Genomic DNA, 7,500 nt, shown 5'->3' on the forward strand with positions numbered 1-7,500 from the left:
GCTGCTTCACCATGGTGAAGTAATAATTAAAAGAACACCGTAAGTTTTCCTTCAGAATATCACTTCACCATGGTGAAGCAGCGTTTAACTATTCAAAGTCCTTCGATAAAGCCATTTCCAAACTTGTGAAATAACAAGTGATATTTTTAATAAAATGTTAATGACATTTAAGCGCTGCTTCACCATGGTGTAGGCTTTTAGCTATTGAACAGCGAGCACTTTTACTATGGTGAGCTAAATGGTGAAGTGCTTTTGTGCTTCACCATCAGGACTGGTTTGATAAGAATGACAGTGCCATTGAAGATCTGCTGACCAAGAAGAACAAAGCATTTATGGAGTGTCAAAATGATCTGGGTTCCTCAGCGAAGAAGGAGAGATTCAAGTCGTACCAGTCTTTGGCCCAAAGGGAATATGTAGGATACCTGACCAGTGGTGGGAGAAGAAACCCGATGAGATTCAAGCCTTCGCTGACTCTAACAACTCAAAGCAATTCTATAATTCCATCAAATCAGTGTATGGCCCTCTAAAATCTTGCTCTATACCTCTGCTTTCAGCTGACGGAGTAACACTAATCAAAGACAAGGTTGCGATCAGAGAAAGATGGAAGGAGCACTTCAGCCAGCTCCTGAACCGTCCATCCTCGGTTGACCAGACAGTACTTGACCATATCCCTCAGAGACCAGTCCTTGAAGAACTCGACAACACTCCCTCCATGGAAGAAGCCCAAAAGGCCATAAGACAGATGAGCAGTGGCAAAGCACCAGGAAGGGACGGAATCCGAGCAGAAGTATATAAGGCACTTAGCAATGAGGCTCTCCAGGCTTTCCATAGCATTCTCATTAGCATTTGGGAAGAGGAGGAAATGCCAGCTGAGCAGACTGTGGGAACCACAGAGGCATCTCCCTTCTTTCCATTGCTGGAAAAATTCTAGCACGCATTATGTTGAATACAGTTATCCCTTCGATTGCAGAAAAGAACCTTCCGGAGTCACAGTGTGGTTTCTGCTGTAATTGAAGTACTGTTGATATGGTCTTTGCAGTTAGACAGATCCAAGAGAAATACAGTGAGCAGAACATGAGCCTCTACGCGGTCTTTATAGATCTCATTAAAGCTTTTGACACTGTCAACCGCGAGGCACTAAGGGTCATTCTCGGAAAACTCGGCTGTCCGGCAAAATTCGTTAAGCTCATCCAACAATTCCATGATGACAAGACAGGAGAAGTGATAGTAGACGGTGAACCCTCTGAGAGATTCGGCATCACAAATGGCGTAAAACAAGGCTGCGTGCTCGCACCAGTGCTTTTCAACCTGTTCTTTACCCAGGTGTTACTTCATGCTTCTAAAGACCTGGAATTTGGTATTTACATCAGATACCGCTTGGACGGTTCACTGTTTGATCTGAGACGCCTCTCAGCGAGAACGAAGACACTGGAGAGACTCCAAATTGAGGCGCTGTTTGCTGATGATTGTGCCTTGATGGCCCATAAGGAAAACCATCTGCAAGTAATCACTGACAAGTTCTCGGAAGCTGCAAAGTTGTTCAGCCTTTGTAAGACCGAGGTTCTCCTTCAGCCTGCGCCTGCAAGTTCTCCTCAGCAACCTTCTATCACTATCGACGACACACAACTCAAGAACGTCAAGTCGTTTAGATACCTGGGCAGCATCATCTCCAACGATGGCTCTTTGGATAAAGAAATCACAACCAGGATACAGAAAGCAAACCAGGCACTTGGCAGACTCCGCACCAAGGTCCTACAGCACAAAGGCCTTCGCCTTGCAACTAAGCTCAAAGTTTACAAGGCTGTGGATATTTCTTCACTGCTCTACGGCTGTGAAACATGGACTCTGTACCGCAGACATGTTAAACAGCTGGAACAGTTCCACACACAATCATTACGATCAATTATGCGGATACGGTGGCAGGATCCGGTCACAAATCAAGAAGTCCTTGACAGAGCCAATTCTACCAGCATTGAAGCTAAAATCCGTCAGGCACAACTACGCTGGACCCCTCCAACAGAAGGGATTCCATGCGAAATCTGCAATCAACTCTGTGCCTCCGCATTTGGACTACGCAGTTACATGCATTCACACCGCTTACATTATTTTACTTTCTATTTTTTTGGCAGTTTAGTACATGTACATTGTTTTGGAGCGCAACGTAAACTCTTCCTCTTTTATCGAGAGACAACCAACAATGGGTCTTTGGGGCTAGTAGGTGGACTTCCTGACCCTCAAGCAAAAGCAGCAAGTCGTGCCAAGGAATTATTTGTGGTGACCACCTGAAGTCGTTGAGAAATACAACTTCTGCCTCTGCTGCGCCAACCCAGGCAAAAGTAGTAGTCGCAGGGTTAGTGGAGGTTCTGGACACTATATTCAAGGGATTGAGTAAAAATGTTTTCCCACAGTTCGTGGGCCCTTTTAAAAGAATGTTGCGGTATTTCCCTCTGGTATTTTTTAGAAGGTTCCGCACTGCCTACACAAATTCGAATGTTGTTACACTGTAGGGTATCTTCTGCCATGTGCAGCCATCGCCTGCCACAGCCGTCAACACATTGTTTCCCCATTTCGCGGTATAAAATATCTATTCTAGAAGATTTACATCTATCAAGCTTTTTCTCGGCTTCACCTATTTCCCATCCTACAGCAAGTGCCTCATCCACAGCTTTGCTACCTCCGTTAGCAATTAATTCAGCTAAATCTGTTTTACCTTCCTTCTTCTGTTGGTTTGTGAGCACAAGAAGCTCAAGACGCGTTTTTATTCTTTTCTGCACCGCTACTTGTGACACGTCATAAACGCTTAAGTTTTTACGACGTCCTTTTTTTTTTTCCCTTACCCTCATTCCACTCATTCCCGTCTTCGGAAGCATTTCTAGTGGGCGATCGACTTTTCAGGGACGAAGTTTGTTCCGAGTAATTCACTAAACCTGGATGGTTCGGTGATTCAAGGTACGAAGAATCTTCCTTCGTAGTGTATTGCCAAGCAGAATAGTAATTGAGATGGTGGTTACTGAAGTGAACTTTGATTGAAAATTTATCATCCGTGTAATTTCGCACTTTGAGCCAACGTCAGCGACCACTGAGCTTCACGGCCATATGGTAGCGTATGCCTCTGTCCCTGTGAAGTTCTTGGCTACAGACCCACTGCACTACCTCACAATGCGAACAAGGATCTGCATTTTTGAAACTATCCAACACTACTCTTGCAAATTCTTCGCGTGTTGGTACAACACCAACATCTGCCTGGCTGTAGGTAAGTAAATAAACGCTGCGAACCTTACACGACCTCAGCAGTTGATGGCCTTCGGGCGGTGTAGAATCTTGCGCATTTTCCATTAAAACGTGCCCCATATCGTTTTCTAACACCTTGCCTTCAAGAAGGCTGACGGCTTCCATATCCCTAACTTGTTTTAAGAACAGTTTAGGACCAATTAATGCAATATCCACTGAGCCAAACAGTTGGAAGTACTGTGCAATTCAATTACACCGTGCTGAAACTGTGTCAACCAAATTTGATTTCCCGCTCTTTATTTCTCGCCAAATCCAAATGCATGTCACAGCTTCAGTTCCCATAAAAATATTATTCTACATTTTTTCCACAAGCCATTTATTATTACCAACCCTTAAAGCATTATAATTTGTTCGAAAACTTCTTAGTTTTAATTATCATGTCAAGAAAACTTTTACAAAGCGAAGTTCTTCAAGAGATCATTCGGGAAGAATCGTACATCGAAAGGGATATTTTAGAGCTGTCCTATTTAGCAATAATCGCACCCTTCTTAGGCCTTCCTTAATTACACATTATTTTCACTTTCACTTTCGCAGATGACTATGATGAGCTCAATGAGCGAGATCTCGCGTGGTCATCAAAAAACTTGACTCAAGCTGCAGAAGATGAGGGCCACGAAGAAGCGTCACCACCAAAAAAAGAGATCTCGCACAGTAAGTACCCGGTATCCTAATGGTAGAAAGCGCACGTATACAATTGTTTCATAAGTGATTAGTTCTAGTACGTCCTTTGTAAACAAAATCTATCACTCTATTCAAATTAACAGGGTTCCTATTAACTGTATATTTAACAGAACAAATTTGTTCTAAAATCAAGTTCAGAATAAAAACGGACCTTGACAAAACCTAACAACGAGATTTTATCGTGTTCATAGACGTGTTATGCCGGGCGAAAGCGGTTCTTTTGTGGGAACTTTCTATTTCTGGAAAAAAACCATTTTAGTTTTGAATGCGTTAATTATTCCAGTTAACAAAAAGTCAAATGCAATATATTTGATTCGTCGAAATTTTGGTCATTCCGCCAATTCGGGTTAATTAACAATTATACCGGTAAGCATTGTGCTGATATGGCCGCCCCACTGATTGACTTCTTTGTTGACTTCATTTTATAGGTAAAGAATAGTCACAGCAAGAAAACTGAAACAAACAATGAAAAAAAGAAAGACTGCCAAGTACTGATGAGTGCGGTTTCTGTGCCACCTGTCCCAGTTCCTTCGGATGATCGAGACGAAGAAGAGGTAATTAGACTGTATTCTCAGTTCTTGTAATCTTTTAAAGGGATTTGAAACACCATCATTTTCTTTAACTTGGAGAAGTCACAAAAGAATATTGATTTCATCTGCTACAAAACGCGGCTCATTAAATGTCCATTAGAATTTACATCCACTACAGTTAATAGTCTTAATCATGATAGACCACTTCGAATATAACAAGTTTCTCCAATGTCCATAGTTGCGCCTTGAAGTGCTTTAACATTTAACTAACTTGGTTCTTTCATATCTTTTTATTGAACAGATACATGTACCTTCCCTCCAGAAATCGCCGTCTCAGTTTCACCTGGTACAACTAGTTTCCTGGATGCGCTTTTCGAAGATGACCCTGAGGATGACAAGCTGAACCGCATTTTAGAGAACCAAACGGTCACATTAAAACTAATATCGAATTTGTTTAGGGAAGTACGGGAGTTGAAAGAAAATTGTATCTGTAATTGTGGAAAGAGACGTTCTAAGTTCGCTTTTAAGGCCGACGGGAGTAGTTCCTTGGGATTGGGTAGTGGGAATTCAAATTCTAAGTTTTCTTTTCCTGGAGAAAAAGATTTCGGGGCGGGCTCAACAACTTTGGAATCTTTGGGGTCGGGCATTAGGGACTTGGGTTCTAAGGTTTCTCTTTCAAGTCTGGGAGGGAAAGAATTCGGGGCGGGCTCAACAACTTTTGAAACTTTGGGGTCGGGTTCTAAGTTTTCTTTTTCGGGAGGAAAGGATATAGGGGTGGGCTTAACAACGTTGGAATCTTCGGGGTCGGGTATTAGGGACTCTAGTTTTAATTTGTCCTTTTTGGGAGAAGCGAATTATTTCGGGGAAGGAGAGGGCTTAACAAGTTTGGAAGATCTCGAAATCGGTGGTGAGGGGGATTCAGAAACGGTCGGTTTATTGTCAGAAAATGCCACGAGTTGCTACGATGAGGAGGGGGATAGTTCTTTGCGGGGGGCATTAAAGATTAAAAGTTCTAGTTGCAGTATGGGAAATTTCGCAACAAAGCTTCTTCAAGTTGTCTTCCAACACTCTGAGCTCGTTGGCCGTAACTGTTCAGGAACAAGAAACAAAGGGTTGTTAGACCAAGTCAAACTGGGTGTGATAAAAAAATTCCGTGCGTGCAGTGCGCAATGGCGCAACTGTGTTGTCGCAATTGACGAGTTTTTGCGAAGGAAAAAAAAGGCTGGATGCAAGGGAAAAGATTAATTATTCTTATGGTGTTCAAGTAGTTTTAGAACCTATAAGTTAATTTTCTTAAATCTTAAGTTGAAATAGAAATATCTAATTTACTGTAATTTGGATACTTTACATTGCAAAGAAGTTCTAGAAGGTGTCTGTAATAAACTGTTCTCGATCTTTGTATGTCAGGATTTTTGTCTTGCACTTTTATCCATAGTAGGTTAAACTTACATTGTAGAAATAAATCTTTTTCCAAGTTTCCATTTCTGTGACATCTTTCGTTTAGAAAATAAAACATTTGTGACCTCTCACGCGAAAACTTTCCTTAAGCGGGTTATTGAAGTATAACAATAGAAAACTTCCCAGACTTTCGTCGCAATATTATGTTATTAACATTCGTGAACGTCAAGTAGTTTTCTCAAACATTTTTTTTGCTACAGCTCCATGAACGTAATAATTTAAAAAGAACTAAAAATATATTGTTTAGAAACCCAGGAATTATTGTGCGATCTTGCCGAAGACTTGTCGGAATTCACCTAACACTGCACTAGCTGACAAGTGAAGACTTTTGGTGTCCGCCGACAAAAAATCCGCTAGTATGCGGCGGCCTTTGTACATCATTCGCATCGGCAAAAAAGAGAAAAAAACGGGGTTAAAGATGAGAAATGCGTTGCTAACAGTAAATAGTAAACTGCGCGAGCCAAAAATCGCTCGTGCAGCCGCGGCTTTAGGAGATGTGTTCATACACATTTGTTTAATTCACGAACGAAAAATAAGCCCTTTCAAATTACTCAGATAAGATGTACATGTACCGCACAAACCTGAGAGGTGGAAAATAAATTTGTTTCATACAACATTCCAAGTTCTTGGCCTTTTTCATTGCATGGTTTCGAATTTATTTTTTTCGTTGCGTGACAGTGAAAACGATCTGTTGAATGGATTAAGTTTTGTGGATGAAATTCTCAAAAGTGAAGTCATCAAACTCAAGTTTGTTTTCATTTACCGTAGCAGCTAAATACTATATGCACTTTCTGCTTGCTTGGTGTCATTTGCCGTGTCGGCGGATCGACTTAATTGTTGGAGCAACGAACTGTGAGAAAAACAGCTGTAATTCGGCACGAACTATCAAAGGAGATCGAATTCGTTCAATTTCATACGGTGTTTTGGGAAAGCAAAGTGCCTCTAAAAGTTCACAGAGATCTGTTTACAATGCCACCGCAGTTAAAAGTGAAATGTTGCCAATTTGCATGATTCATGTTTCGGTTTTAACAGTACGTATTTTAATTTTGATTCATGTTTGACGCTCGACATGAGCGTCGTTTAGTTGTTGAAGTTCGCAAACGTTCGTGTAATCATCGGACTTCTATAATAATTTATGCCAATCTTGCCGCTACAGTGATTCTCGCAAGACAAGACTCTCGTCTCTAGAGACAAGACTCTCGTCTCACGAGACGAGACACTCGTCTCTAGAGACGAGACGAGAGTCTCGCGAGAAACGAGATGAGACTGGTAACTTACTTTTGAGCGGTACTGTATAAGAAAAATAATGATGAGACCTGTAGGACAAAGGGATATGAGCATTCAAGAAGTAATGCATCAGTTACTTTCACTAAAGCTTGTTAGTTCAACATTCCAAGTTATTTCGTCATCACTTGATGGTTCCTGTAAAGTATCTTTATCAGAAAATGATACATTTGACACTGAAAAATCATTGTTAGATTTGTATGCTAAAAGAAATATGTTTGAAGCTGATCATCCTGGAATTTCTTAATGTAATTAC

The sequence above is a fragment of the Montipora capricornis genome, chromosome 1, assembly GCF_036669925.1.
Source record: "Montipora capricornis isolate CH-2021 chromosome 1, ASM3666992v2, whole genome shotgun sequence".
NCBI lineage: Eukaryota > Metazoa > Cnidaria > Anthozoa > Scleractinia > Acroporidae > Montipora > Montipora capricornis.